The following is a 16,203-nucleotide window of genomic DNA, read 5'->3' on the forward strand; positions in this document are numbered from 1 at the left end:
AATTGAAGAGGATTTCTCAATTAAAGAATTCAGGTAAATAATTACCTTCCAAAATAGCACCAGGCCCAGATGGTTTTACTGGTGAATTCTGCCAAACATTTAAGGAAGAAATTATACCGGTTCTCTATAATCACTTTCGAAGGATAGAAGCAGAGGGAATACTTTTTAACTCATTCAATGAGGCTAGCCTTACCTCAGTAGCAAAACCAATAAGCAATTACAGCAGCATTGTAGGATACAAGTTCATTATACAAAAGTCGGTTGCTTTCCTATATATGCTTTCCTTGTTTCCAATGAACAAGTGGAATTTGAAATTAAGAACACCTTCCTGGGACTTCCCTGGTGGTCCAGTGCATAAGACTCTTGTCTCTCAGTGCAGGGGGCCTGGGTTCGATCCCTGGTCGGGGAACTAGATCCTGCATGCATGCTGCAACTAAGAAGTCCGCGTACTGCAACTAAAGATCCTGCATGCTGCAACTAAGACCCCGCGCAGCCAAAATAAATTAAAAAAAAAACAGCAACGAGAAAACCACCTTCCCATCATTTTTACTGTGAACCTAAAACTGCTCTAAAGAATAAAATATTTTAAAATAAATATTAAAAATATGAAATCTATGAGTTCGGTCACTACTTTAGCTTACCTTTTACCTTTTGATTTTTGAAGTGAGTAGTCTATGTTAAGGTAACGAGGAACAAACATCTTTTCAGAGAATTTGTTCCTTAAACTGAAACTTACTCTTTAATGCAGAAAAATAGAATTCCTTATTCATGATTTGACATTCAACTACACAGTAGACTCTTAACACACAGTGAGTAAGATACTTATTGTTCACAAATGGATGTTATTTTAGTGTTAAAAATAGATATACAAGGGGTTAGGGACAGAAGGAGGTTGTGGGGAAGGAGGTGGGTGTACTTATGAAAGGATGACATGAGGAATCTCTCTTAAAACTTCATGTGAATCTGCAATTATCTCAGTGAAGTTACAATTAAAAATGCACACACAACTACTATATAAAACTAATATATAGTTTTTATTTTTGTTTTTAGGTTTTTCCCGCCTGATTGACAACATAGTCATCATTGGCTTTTGTAAGTTGATATTTTAATTTCTTTATCCTTCACCTCCAACCTTGTATATTTTCTAATTACATGAGAATATTTTTCTAGGGAATCTGAACAAGAATTAGAGCAAAACCTTTTTTTATTTGGTTCTTATATTATTTTAAAGATAGTCTCACTTTTTCTCATACCATTAGGTGATAGTTATTTTGAGAAGGTTTGAATTACACATCTTGGGCTGGGGCCATCTGTTTCTTTGGAGTGACTTCCCATCAGGGTTATGATTAGCAGGAGCAAAGTGCCATCTGTGGAGCTGAGGTGGCACATCCATCCATCCCGTTGGACATCACAGTCTTCACCTAGAACATCCTTGTGGCAGATGGTAAGAGGGACACAACATCCTGGGAGAAAGCCACTAATGGGAATGGTTTGCCTAATGAGGTATAACAAATTCTGTTTCGTTTATCTGTGAAAATCTGGCAATGAGATGAAATGAAGGGAGAATTGCAGATTGGGAGAATTTAGCTTTATTCTCATTTTATCATTTGGAGTAGCTATATGTCTGTTCAGTAACTTTTTCTTGTAGCATATTGAAGAAAAATTTAGATCTCCTGTTTCATGGTAGTTTTTTTTAATTCAGTGAAATCTAAACATTTGAAATAGATTTGAACAAACATTTTTAACCTGGGAAATGAATTATCCCCTCTATCACTGAAAACATTTACAGTATTAAATGGCTAATCCTCTCCACTCCAACCAAACTTTCTTCTTCCTTAGTCTTCCTCATCTCAGTAAATGGCAACTACATTCCTCCAGTTGCTCAGATAGTCTCTGTGGCACCATCATCCTCTCTTCTTTCTGTCATCCCCTATACACCCAGCTGTCAGGAAATACTGTCAGCTCTGCCTTAAATATATCTAGGAGATGACTGCTTTTCACCATGTATTCCACTACCATACTGGTCAAAGCCTTCATCTTTTTATTAAAATAGCCTCCTAACTTGTTTCCCTGCTTTTACACTTTCTCCACTATAACCCATTCTCCAAATGGCAGCCAGATAAATTATTTAAAACTCTTAAGTCTGATCATGTTACTTTTCTGCTCCAGTGACTCCGGTGCCTCTCTTCACAGAGGCTTATCAACTTCTACATGATATGGGCCCCCATTACCTCTGATCTAACCTAACCTTTTACTGCTCCCCCTCACTCACTGCTTTAGCCATACCAATATTCTTGTTCCTACATTGGGGTTTTGCAATTACTGTTCCCACAAATAGCCACATGACTCACTTCCTTACCTCCTTTAAATCTTTGCAAAATTGTCATCTCCGTATCCAGGCCTTCCCTGACTACCTTATTTCAAATTACCACTGTTTCTCCCTGCCTTACACTCCCAGCACTTCCTATCACTACAGTACTTTATTTATTTATTATTATTTTTAAAATAAATTTATTTGTTTTTATTTATTTTTTGGCTGCGTTGGGTCTTCGTTGCTGCATGCGGGCTTTCTGTAGTTGCGGCAAGCAGGGGCTACTCTTCGTTGTGGTGCGCGGGCTTCTCCTTGCAGTGGCTTCTCATTGCAGAGCACAGGCTCTAGGCATGCAGGCTTCAATAATGGCACGTGGGTTCAGTAGTTGTGGCTCGCGGGCTCTAGAGCGCAGGGTCAGCAGTTGTGGCGCACGGGCTTAGTTGCTCCGCAGCATGTGGGATCTTCTCGGACCAGGGCTTGAACCCGTGTCCCCTGCATTGGCAGGCGGATTCTTAACCACTGCACCACCAGGGAAGTCCCAGTATTTTATTTTTTTAACCACCTTCTGTTATATATTTTACTTATCTGTCTCCCTTTCACTTGAAGATGAACTCTACGAGAGTAATAATTTTTGTGTGTTTTGTTTACAAAGATGGGAAAGTGGGATAGGGAAAATGGATTGTATAGCGGTTACTGACTTTGCCTAATACAACCTTCTCTTGTTGCCTCGTGACCACAGAGATAGGTAAGTGAAAAAAGCAACTAAAATCTCAATCATCTATGTATTTCTAGGATTACTGGGAGAAAAACTAGGTTTGAAATTTCTTCTAAGAATATACTTCATTTTCTTTTCAGTGCTTGTTTTATTAGAAGTTCTTTGGTAAAAATGAGTAGATACTGATATTTTTAGTAAATGATTCCTAATGCCATTTTGTTACTGAAGATTTAGAGTGTTCTATCAGAATTTAGTTCCAGAAGTGTGCTTTTTAAGAGCTATAAATTAAGAGCAGACAGAATGGTGGATAGCACAAGTTTTAGAACCAAGTGTAGCCTGGCTTGAATTCTGGCTGTGATTCCAATAAGTACACTATAAGCAAGTTAATGAGGCTTTCTTAGACACAGTTTGTCTTTTATAAAATTGAAATAATAATAGTTGTGAGGCTTATGAGGATTAATTGAGGTGATAGACTTGGCCATTAGCAACATTCAGTAACTATTAATCCTTTAATCTGATATTGCTCAGTTTTATAAGCTTGAGATACTAGTAATAAATTATTTTACAGTGTACTTTGTAGAGAAGACAGTCTTTTATAATTTATGTCATTACATATAGTAAATTTTGAAAAAATTATGTATATTTTATGGAAGAGAAAATGACTAGGAGACATGAGCTGCTCTGTAATGTGACCCCAGAAAATTTTTTGCATTTTTTGTGATCTCTACACTTTAGCAATGTGGAGAGGATGAAATGAGATAGTGTAGATTTGTCAGTACTTATTTTAAAATATAAAACATTAATGCAAATGTAAGGAATTGGAATATCATACTGAGGGGACTTCTACCATGACTTCCAGTCATGATGTAGTAACAGGAACTGGATTTATTATCCTGCCTTAGCAAAACAAACAAACAAACAAAACCCCATAAAATGTATGAAACAAAGGTTTTCAAACATTGGGTGACAAGTGGCATAAGACAGTTAACCTTGAGATAAAGGAAACAAATGATGTGCCCAAGGCCACAGTGTAAGAGGGGAACCCAGACACAGCTTAGTAGTCACCCTGAATTGAGGTGATTAAGCTGGCAATTCAGGGAGGTTGAAGCAGCTAGAATTTGCAGGACAGAGGACCAGAGAGAAGAGAGCTCTGGAGATCTTCAGAGGGTTCCCTTGGAGTCTTCAGCTGAGTGCTGATTAGTGCGTGCTTACGAGAGAACTACCCAAGGCTTGGAGAAAAACCACTGGGAAGGGAAAGTTAGCTCATGTAGGGCTGGGAAGTGTGCATCCCCACCATTCAGAGTAGAAAAACTTTGTAATACCAGTGGCATTAGATGGAGTGCTCAGAAGGGTATTGCCTCAGTGGTGAGGCAAAATTAGCTCTAGACTAAAGGCCGGCCTGATCCTACCTAAAAAATCTTAAAAGTGGGAATTCCCTTGTGGTCCAGTGACTAGGACACAGGTTTTCATTGCTGTGGACCTGGGCTCGATCCCTGATTGGGGAACTGAGATCCCACAAGCTGCACTGTGTGGCCAAAAAAAACAAAACAAAAAAAATCTTAAAAGTAAGCCATTAAAGAGGAATCACAACACTTTTTTAGTAAAGGGCCAGATGGAAAATACTTTAGGCTTTACAGGCAATATGACCTCTGCTGCAACTACTTAGCTCTGCCATTGTAATGTTAAAGCAGTCATAGACAATATGTGAATGAATGGGGGTGGCTGTATTCTAATAAAACTTTATTTACATAAATAGACTCTGGGCCAAATTTGGCTTGTGCACCATAATTTGCAGACTTCTGGTTTACAGGGTCGCACTGTGGGACTTCCTTGGCAGTCCAGTGGTTAAGACTCCACGGTTCCATTGCAGGGTGCACAGGTTAGACCCCACATGCCGCATGGCGCGGACAAAAAATTAAAATAGAAAAGAAAAGGGTCAAATTGTTTCTAGTCGCTTAACTCCAACTCAGAACAAAGCTCAAGAATATATAAAGAAACACAAAATATCCAGCACCTAACAAGGTAAAGTACACAGTGTCTAGCATTCAATCAAAATTTACCAGATATGCAAAGAAACAGGAAAATTCAGTAGTAAGAGAAAATTCAATCAATAAAAATAGACTCAGAAATGAAACAGATTTAATAAACAAAGATATTAATAAAGTTAATAAACATTTTATTTGAGTAATTTAATAAGATTTTAATAACATATTCACTAAATATATTAAAAACATTAGTATAACTAAGTTTTGTATGTTCAATAGAGGAAGCATAAATTTGTTAAGAAAAGACATGAAAGCTATAAAACGACCCAAATTGATCTTCTAGAGACAACATAAACATCTGAGATGAAAAATACACTGGATAGGATTAATAGTGGACTAGACACTGCAGAAAGAAAGATTGCATGAACTTGAAGACACAGCAATAGAAATTACACAAAATAAAACACACACACAAAAATCCTGGGGAAAAAAGCCCATCAGTGAGCTGTGGGATAACTTTAAACAGCCAAAAATATTGTGTAATTAGAGTCTCCAAAGGAGGGAGGGAACAGAAAAAAAATTTTTTTAAATAATGGCTGAAAATTTGCTAGATTTAATGAAAACCATAAGCCCACAAATCTCAGAAGCTCAATGAAAAGCTAGCAATTACAAAAAAAAAAAAAAGAGAAAAAAATGAAGAAAATTACATCAAGGCACAACATTAATCAGATAATTTAAAACCAGTAATAACGAGAAAGATTTTAAAGTAGAGAACGAAGAAACTATAAATTTAGAGGAACAAAGAACGACAGCAGACTTTTCATCAAAAGCAAAGCAAGCCAGAAGACAGTGGAGCAATGTCTTTAAAGTAATGGAAGAAAAAACTGTTAACCTAGAAATCTATAGCTAATGAAAATATTTTTCAAAAAAGGTAGTGAAATAAAGACATTTTCAGACATTCAAAACCTTAAAGAGTTAGTCACCGTTAGACCCACACTACAAGAAATGCTAAGTCCTCAGGAAGAAAGAAAATAATACCAAGTGGAAATAAAGAGCACCAGAAATGGTAAACACCTGGGTAAATGTATAAGGTTTTGCTTTTTTAAATTTAAAGCTTTTTAAAAAGGTAATCATTTAAACAAAATAGTAATAGTGGAGTTGGGGTTTATAACATATAAAAGGTGTGACAATAATTGCACAAAGATCAGGAGGGGAAAAATTGAAATATAATATTAAAGTTTTTTTTACTATATGTGAAGTACAATATCCCTTAAAGGGATATTGTAATAAGTTAAGGATATAGCCATAAACCCTAAATCAACACTAAAGCATAAAAAATAGTCATAAGACAAAGGAGATAAATCAGAAAAAGAAATAGTTCAAAAGAAGGCAGGGAAAAATGGAAAAGGGAATGGAGAACAGATGGGACAAATACAAAAAAAAAAAGCAAGGTGCTACATTTCAACCTAACCATATCAATAAGTATAACACATTAAGTATAAATGGTCTAAATACTCTCATTAAAAGGCAAAGAATATCAAATTAGGTTCAAAAAGAAAAAAACAAACAAGGATTAACTCTATGCTGCCTGCAGAAAAAGTGCACAACATATATAGAGAGATAAAAAGATTACAAGCTAAAGGATGGAAAATAATATACACTTAAGCACTAATTTTTTAAAAAGCCTGCGGACTTCCATGGTGACTCAGTGGTTAAGAATCTACCTGCCAGTGCAGGGGACACAGGTTCGATCCCTGGTCTGGGAAAATCCCACATGCCGTGGAGCAACTAAGCCCGTGCGCCACTACTACTGAGCCTGAGCTCTAGAGCCTGTGTGCTGCAACTACTGAAGCCTGCACACCTAGAGCTCGTGCTCCACAACAAGAGAAGCCACTGCAAAGAGAAGCCCATGTACTGCAATGAAGAGTAGCTCCCACTCGCTGCAACTAGAGAAAGCCTGGGCACAGCAACGAAGACCCAACACAGCCAAAAAAAAAAAAAAAAAGCCTGGAGTGGGGACTTCCTTGGTGGTCCAGTGGTAAAGAACCTGCCATGCAATGCAGGGGATGTGGGTTCAATCCCTGTTCGGGGAACTAAGATCCCACATGCCAGGGGCAACTAAGCCCATGCACCACAACTACTGAGCTCGCGTGCCTCAGTGAGAGAGTCCATGTGCTGTGGACCCTGCGTGTCACAACTACAGAGCCCATGTGCCCTGGAAGCCCGCGTGCCACAGCGAAAGATCCCTTATGCCTCAACAAAGATCCTGCATGCCACAACTAAGACCCGATGCAGCCAAAAAAAAATAGAAGAAAATAAGTTTTTTTAAAAAAAGCCTGGAGTGGCTATATTAATATCAGACAAAGTAGAAATTAGAGCAAAGAATATTGCCAGGGAGAAAGAGGGTTCTTTCATAATGATAAAGTGGTAAATTCATCAAAAAAAATCCTCTTAAATGTTTATGCACCTAATAGCAGGGTTTCAGTATATACAAGGAGAAATAGACACATCCACAAATGTAGTCAGATTTCAGTACCCTCTCTGAACAGATACATCAAGTAGATAACAAACCAATAAAGATATAGAAGGCTAAAACACCACTGTCAACCAGCTTGACCTAATTGACAGTTATAGAACACTCTACCCAACAAAAGCAGAATACACATTCTTTTCAAGCATGCCTAGAACTTTTTCAAGATAGATCATATTCTGGGTAAAAAAAACAAGACAATTAATTTAAAAGGGTTTAAATCATACAAAGATTAAATCAGAACAGAAAGGTATCTGGAAAAGTATCTTATAACCGAACAACACACTTCTAAATAACCCAGGGGCACATTCTAGGCCATACAGAATATGTTACATTTCAAAGAATGCCAGTCATACGAAATACATTCTCAGACAACAGTGGAAATGAAGTTAATAACAAAAAGTTAGTGTAAAAATTCTCAAATATTTGGAAATTAACACAGTTCTAAATAATGCCTGCTGCATCAAAGAAGTCTCACGAAATATTTAAAAATACTTTAAAATAAAGTGAAAATATAGTCTATAAAAATGTGTGGGATGCAGCTAAAATAGTGCTTGGAAGGAAATTTATAGCATTAAATGTTTATATTAGAAAAAAACCTAAAATCAATAACTGAAGTTTCCACCTTATGAAACTAGAAAAGAGCAAATTAAACTTAAAGCAAGCAGAAGAAAGTAAATAATAAAAATTAGAGAAGTCAACAAAATTGAAAATAGGAAAATGATAAAGAAAAACCAACAAAACGGAAAGCTGGTTTCTTTGAACAAGATTAATAAAATGATAAACATATAGCGAGGCTAACCAAGGATAAAAGAGAGAAGACATAAATTACCAGTATCAGGAAGGAAAGAGGAGCCACGACTAATGACCTCATGGATTTTACAGGGCTAATGAGAGAATACTACAATCTCTGCCCACAAATTTGAGAACTTAGATGAAATGGACCAAATCCTAGAAAGATACAAACTACCAAAACTCCCTCAGGGAGAAATAGATTACCTGAACAGCTCTATATCTATTAAAGACATCAAATTAATAGTATATATTAAAAACAAACAAACAATACCACCACCACCACCACCAAAAACCTTCCAAAAAAGAAACCCAGGCCCAAATGGTCACACTGGTGAATTTTACCAAATAACCCATGTGACATAAATGAAAAGGATAATTGGGAAGTATTTTCAACTGAATGGAAATGAAACATATTTCCAAATAATTAGGATGCAACTATAGCGGTACTTAGAGGGAAACTTATAGCACTAATAATCTATATTAGGAAAGAACAGTCTCAAATTAATGGCTCAGGGTAAGGGATTGTTAAAATTGCCTTCAAATATCTGAATGTCTTTTGTTAAAAAATATGTTTGTTTCATATTGTTGGAGAAGACAATTAGAGGTGGTTATAAAAAGGCAATTCTTAGCCCTTCATGAGAAAGAAATAACCATCAAACTTCCACAGCTATGGACTGAGTTTCTTTAGTGAGACATGCTTCCTTAGACATTCTTAAGGGTTCTTCCCAACTATTAATTTCTGAGATAAATGGTAGTGAAGGAAAAAAAAAATTCTCAGTGTTAATAGGCTATAGATAAACAAGCACATTTAAACTGATGTGTTATATAGTAGGTAATGCAATGTAAGAATGAGCAGTAATTTTTAAAAATCACAGAAATATAGAATTAGAAGGAGCCTTAAGTGGTGTTGAGTCAAACAACAGTGGCCTCAATTCCCTGCCTTTTTAAATATCAAAGCACTGGATAAAAAAAATTTTTAAAGGGGGAACCATTGATGTTTGCAGATCAGCAAAAGCAGTGAAGGACAACTAAATCACTGAATGACATATTCAGAATTCAGAGAAAATCCCATGAAGCTCAAGAACAACCAAGAATATTCTAGACGTGCTTGTGTACTAGGTAAAAGTTGGATAAATGCCATCTACTTTCCAAAGCCTTTTCTGGCTCTCCAAGACTTACTGGCCTGTCTCTGTCTTCCCATAGTATTTTGTACACTCTGCACTGTAGCATCTGCATACAATCATCTATCAATCAGGGGTCATGAAAAATGAGACAAGGAGTTAAAAAGTAAGGTTTGCCTTTTATCACTGGCAGTCTTGTGCTAGAAAGTTAATCCATGTTCTCCTAGTGAGTAGCATGAGGGTCAAATGAAGTAAGACATGTATTCTTTGAAAACTTTAACGCACTAGCTACATAAAACAAGTATTCCTATTAGGTATTTTTCTCTTCATGTGGCAATGGTCTGTGAATTTCTGCCTAACACCAATACATTTCTACTTAAAATGGTTAAACGGCAAGAAGTAGAACTGATTGTACAGAAAAACAACATTGCTGCTTTATAGCAACCATGAACTTGCCTCAGTTTTTTTTTTAAGACCAATTAGTGTTTCTATTTTGTATAGTAGCTTATCTTTTATGACAGTTTGATCTTGGTTTATTACTTGACCCCATAAAATCCTAGACTTGAGTGCTAAATTTTTAGTGCTAGAGGGAACCATGTAATCTAGAGGCTGAAAGTTAAATTTTGTGTCTTTTTATTGAAAAGGAAGCATTTTCCCCCTTTTAACAAGTTTTATATTGGTTTGATTTTCAACATCAATGATAATAGCTACCATTATTGAGCATCTCTTATATGCTAACACTGCTCTAGGTGCTTTACACAGGTTATCTGATTCTATCCTTTGCAAGCCCTATGAAAGAAGGTATTATTCCTCTTTTACAGATGAGGAAACCGAGGTTCTGGAAATACTGTTAAATTGCTTAATTTACAAAACTACTAAAAGGTGACACTAAAATTTGAATGTGAACCTGACACCAGAGTCCATACTCTTAAACACTGCCTCCTTGAATGAGCGGTACAATGCATTAGAAACAGATTCTTATTACTTATTTAATACAGTTACGGAGAACGTCAGTGAATAATTACACGCAGAGGTGGTAGCTAGGGGCAAAGGAAACAGCATGGGATTTAGAAACAATATTGAAAGTTGTGACTCATATACTTATTTGTTCTGTGACTTTGGCAAATCAATTGATTACCTCTCTTGAGGCTTTTTTCCTCATTCAAAAATAGAAATTCATAAAACCACCTATCTCAGATGGTTATGGTGAAGATCAAATTGATGTTTCTAAGTGCTTTGTAAATGCTTTTGAAAAGTATATAAGTGAATTGATGAGTATATGTGGTCATTTGCCATAGCCTTTCTTCGAGTAGTAAATTTTCTGACTGCTTTTAAAAAATGATTTGATTTATAGAAACGTAGCGAGTTTCCAAAGCAGCTCTATTGAATTAGAGTGATCTATTATAGAAGGAGGTTATACTCCTAAGACCAGCTTTCTTCGATGAAGTACATCGTTTTTGAGGAACGATTATTTCACAATCCTTCGTAAAGGAATTCTTCACGGATGTTTCTGTCTCCATTTTGGAAGCGGAGGGAGACACAGAGGCCAAAGTGAATCAGTGCCAGAGTCAGCTTTGAGGTTCCTAATATAACTGTCACACTGAGCCTACCAAGAATTCCACTACCTTGCCTGTGCAGTTGGGAGTTCTGTATTTTCTAAGTTTATTTCTGTCCCAGTTTGAGAAAAGTGAAAGTCTTTACCTTGCGGACTGTTCAGTACCCTATACAAAATGGCATCTTTGGCAGTCAAATGAATAATCAATGAATGGACCCCCCAGGTCAGTCCTGAAGCTCCTAAGATGGGCACGTGGGAAGGCCGTGTTGTGTGTCATGGAGTGAGTTCTCCATACCTTTCATTCCAGTATTGTTTATTTTCTTTTTGGTTTAGGAATTTTGAAACTTAACCCATCTATTCCCATGTTTACTCAGGATTAGCAGCAGAAATGGAGCGGAGCACAATAAAATGAATGCATTTTGTTACGGGCTCTTTACGGGCTCTCGTGAGCGTGGTGTCAAAGTAGCAGTTCGGAATTCAGTGGAGACTTTGGAAATCTTTAAATTCTGTGTGTTCAGTGTAGGTAACGAATCAGGATAATCCACTTTCTTCCCTAGTCCCTCTGGTTCTCCCCTCCCCCCTCGCTAACCCTCTACACACACACACACACACACACACACACACACACACACACACACACACACACACACACACACACACACACACACACACACACACACACACACACACACACACACACACACACACACACACACACACACACACACACACCCCCTCATTCACCCACAGACTGTCATTTAAGAGCTTGGATTACCAGTTTCAGTGATTACCTAGCTCACATCAAAAAGCTAACTGTTCTATCTCTGTTGTGTTTGTGTTTTGCAAACAGAATTTATGCAAACGGAGTCTCTCTTTAGGTCGCATGGCCTTCTCTGGAGATGAGGCCTGAGGGAAGCCCCAGGAGTTACAGCTCTCAGTTCATCCTACGGTAGTAGTTTACTGGGTGTGAACCAAGAAGGGCAGTGCGTGTAGCAGGCCTCCTATCATCAGCAGAACCATTAGGTTGAGAATAGAGTGTCCCAGTGGTGTAGGTATGGTGACACGAAAGAAATTGCAGATTAAGTGAGACCATCGCTTGTGGGATTGCAGGGTGGAGAAAGAAAGGGAGAGTGAGCGGGCCTAGTTTATTTATGGAATGTCGGGGGGCTGTCGTGGCTCAGCGGGCCCTAGAAGCAGAGGACTTCCCTCAGCGCTTGTTTTCTCCCTCTGACCTTGGATGAACTAGCGAGCAGTATATTATGCCGGGTGATTGTGCTGGTCTGTCATGGTTAGCATTCTGGACTGTCACTGGAATGTAGGAAACGGATGAATTTGAATTGAACCATGAGGTGGTCTGCCGGCCCTCTCCTTGTCTCGAGGAAACCTGTCGCTGTTTGTCTGGGCCTGGCCTAATGAAAGCAGTGGAGGGAAAGAGAGGTGGGCCTTTGATCTCTTTGTTGCAGCTGCTCCCTGGGAACTCACTGAAATCAATGCCCTGTTTTCCTGAAGGAATGAATGGCTCTGCCTAACTAGCTTTGTGAAGCCGTGGGGGAATTCACTGCCTCTGTTTATTGACAGCTGAAAAGGAGCACATGGGGTGGAATGGACCTTCTTGTGAAAACCAGGCACAGGGAAAATGAGACCTCAGTTTAACACAGAGGAATTTGGAAATTCACCCCAAAGGAGACGTGGTTTCTCATGCTTACATTAGAATTACTCAAGTTTGGGGCTAGTGTGTAATGGACAATGGAGGTTCTGTCACAACTGTGTTATAAGTAGGAATATGATATGCATAATAAATGATGTTAAGTAGAAGTTGATTCAATACCCTCCTTATTTTTTTTAAACACAGAAGTAGAGAAAGACAAATATTAACCGTGATATAATCAGGTGATTCTTTTATTTTTGCTTTAAGAAGAAGAGAAAAAAATTGATACTTATTTTAGGCATTGTTAATATGATATCACTAAGTCTCTAGAATGTGTCTTTCATTCATTTATGTTTCAAAACATCCCTGAACTTTGTATCTGTTTCATTCACGTAGGTGTTTGTGCTGTTCTGGATTGTGTGTTGGGTGGAAATACTACAAATCACGTTTAGTTTTGAAATGTTTATTCTTGGGATATTATAACTGGAAGTCTGTGTCAAACATAAATGAAACTGGCTTGTAGACCAATTTAGCACTTGCGATGAGAACGGTTCACAAATCCTAAAATTACTGTCTTACGTTTGACAACACAGTAAAGAAAAAGTCGAGTTTATCACAAGGAAACATCACCATACCTTCTTTTATCTCTCCCCTCACTTGCTTGATTTCCCAGAAAGAATTTATTGCTTTTTCCTTTGGCCCTCAGCCCTTTGTGCACACCTCTATTATAACACTTAACACATTGCCCTGTAGCTCTTTGTTTAGGTATATTCTTTTAGCTGGAAGTAAAGCAGCTGTGTCGTATTCATTTTTATATCTCCAAACCCAGCAAAGCTCTTGGCTCAGTGAATGTGTGCTGAATGAATGGGGATTGATAGCTCCCTGTACATTACTTTGAATGTAATTACTTATCCAGGCTTCAACTGCAAATACTACATTTAGGGAAACCTGATTGATCTATTGTTACCTGATTGGTTCCATAGCTTTTTAAAATCTTTCCTTTATGGAGGATTATTAAACAGTTTTTCAATGTGGCAATGGGCAGTCCGTCAGCCTCTGAACAGGAGGCATAGAAAGTGTATGGCATTGTCCTTTTCAAATCCAAGCTCTCTTCTTTAATATTCTTTTTAAAAAATAAGTCTCAGCACAGTGTTTAGGTATTTTCAGTAAGAAGATGAAAAAACTTTTAATTTAGAGTTTTGTAGACTTTCACCTGACCAGCTTTAGTGATTGAGATGGATAGACTTCCATTTTCAGGTTTTAATTCTATGATGTAATGTGAAATAATGCAAAACAAAACCTTTGACAGTTTCTTTAACCAGCTTCACCACCACTGTATGTTATGAACCTCTTGTCAAAGGGAGCAAGCACCTTTACTTCTAAGTGAAAAGTGTATAGGGGAAATGTTGATTCTAGAGTACTAACTCCTGTGATTTCACAGGACCCTAGGACAAGCCCAGTTCCTGAGTTATTCTCACGTTAAACCCGATTTCTTTTTAAACCAGAGCTTTAAGTGGGAAATAGTTGTCAACATTCTTTGGGAAAAATAACATCTTAAAATCACAATGGAAAACTTTAGAAAAGGTGAGGGCAGGGGAGAGGTAAGTAAGCACCCAGGTACAGAAACTGGCTAATATTTTATTCTCCATGTTATTTTTGTTTTTACCACAAAGATTACGTTAAAAGCAATCTGTTTGGTTTTCTGTCTTGATTAAAAGTAGGGATGAAGTTTAAAATACAGGTTTCCAAATTTACGAGTCGTGGTAGCCAGTCTTGTAGAGGGATAGGTGCGTGTATGGGTCGTACAAATGGGGTCAATTCGGCAGGTTGTGACTCTGCTGAGATTCTGGATTTCTTACAAAACAGGAAAATTACCACGGCCTTGATCATTGATAGACTCTCGCCCCTGTAAGTATTAACTTGTAGATAAGAAAGCTGTAAGCCTCTTACTTAGGTTTTATAACTCGGCTGCTCAATCCTCCCAGTTTCTGGAAGTAATTTCGTGTGACATCATACCAAAGTCGGGAGGGGTAGAGGGTGGAAGGAGAAGTAGGAAATCAAACGACACTTTTCCGTTTGATGTTTCAGCTTAAAAGCGGTGAGGCATATCTTGTCTACATTGATAGAACTACATACAGGCCCCAGGGAGTGACTGTAGTTAAAAGTTGTGTTCTTGCTGTGTTTATAGAACCAGATAACGTCAACTACATGATCCTCCATAAAAGAGTCCTTTTCTCGGGCCTGAAGACTGTTGTCGTATACAAGAAGAATTTCAAGTAATTTAAGAGTCAGACCCTCAAAATACGTTTGGGGATCAACATATATTAGATCTTTGTATTTATGTGTGTGTTTATCTCCATAGACAAACTTCCTAGCAGAAAGATACTTCCCTCTTAGACAGCTTCCCATCCATCCAAATGAAGCGGGCCTAATACAGGCTGATCTAGTCATTGAAAGGGAAACATCCTCCTTACAGGTTATGTTGAATTACAAGAAAGACGGGTATGCTTACTGTCAACAAGTTCTGCCCTTCAGGCCTCTCCTCTGAGTAATAAGCTTGTCTTTGAAAAAAAAAATTGCAGTTAAGCAAAGGTTCCTTTTGGTTTTGGGTTTGTTTGTTTGTTTGTTTGGTTTGGTTTTTGTTTGCCTGTTTGTTTGGTTTGGGCCTTTTAATGGTCTTTCCTTGCTCTTTGTCATCTTTTCCCCTCTCTTCCCCAGTGCACCCTCAGCCCTGCATGGGTACCTGCTTCCTTTTCCTAAAGGATAACGTTCTTAGTTGACCCTTTTACAAAAGGTTCTGATTATCATCTGATTTCTTCCTGAGGCTCTGAGAAATTTTCACGTGAATTGGGGTCTCTGGAAAAGAATTGCAAATACAGGAGTACACCTTGCTTCCCAGGTGCCGTGTTCAGCACTTCACTCACGTTAACTCATTTAATCCTCAAAAGGCTTTTAGGCTATAGGTATGGTTATCATCTCCATTTTACAGGCGAGAAGCTGAGGCAGAGAGCTGTTCAGCAAGTGGTGTGAGGTTTCTGAGTGGCTCCAGGTGACACCTGGATCTGAATGTAGGCATTCTGGTACCATGGCCCCAGCTCGTCACCACGTCACCACATTGTCTCTCTCAAACTAAAAATCCTGTAAGAACTTAGAGGTGTGTCTCTGGAAGGTTGGAATATAACACGATGGCATATTGACGGAAAGAAGTTTTTGATCCTGGCATTCCTGAACTCACATTCTGTATATAAATGTCTCCTAACGCAGTATCGGTGTGGTTTTTCTCAATGCCTTCTTTTTTTTTCTTTAACCTTTTGACATTTTTTTCCTCTTCTAGGATTGCTCTCACATCTGATGTTTCATGTCACATCTGAAACTCCTCTGTACCTCAAACTTAGAAAGGTAAGTGTGTCTCCGCTACACCCTCTGACTTCTGCCCAGGCTGCTCTCTGTGGCCAGCTGTGAGTCTGTGTTCTCATTCTCCTACGTTAGAGCACACGCCAAAGCTTCCCGCTCTCCACGGTAGAGGGGGTTATGTTCCAGAAA

General features: G+C 38.1%; 1 protein-coding gene across 6 annotated transcripts in view; it reads left to right on the plus strand.

Annotated features, from left to right (window-relative positions):
• Positions 1-16,203, plus strand: part of PLAGL1 (PLAG1 like zinc finger 1) — a 65,700-nt gene that overhangs the window by 19,063 nt on the left and 30,434 nt on the right. For 5 of the 6 annotated variants that reach the window (XM_060167468.1, XM_060167465.1, XM_060167466.1 and 2 more), the window contains exons 3-4: positions 1,051-1,092; positions 15,995-16,059. The gene's annotated coding sequence lies outside the window, so the exon portion shown is untranslated. Of the gene's footprint in view, positions 1-1,050; positions 1,093-15,994; positions 16,060-16,203 lie in introns of those variants that run through there. The other variant, XM_060167463.1, reaches the window with a different exon arrangement.

This window comes from Lagenorhynchus albirostris, chromosome 12 (genome assembly GCF_949774975.1).
Source record: "Lagenorhynchus albirostris chromosome 12, mLagAlb1.1, whole genome shotgun sequence".
Lineage (NCBI taxonomy): Eukaryota > Metazoa > Chordata > Mammalia > Artiodactyla > Delphinidae > Lagenorhynchus > Lagenorhynchus albirostris.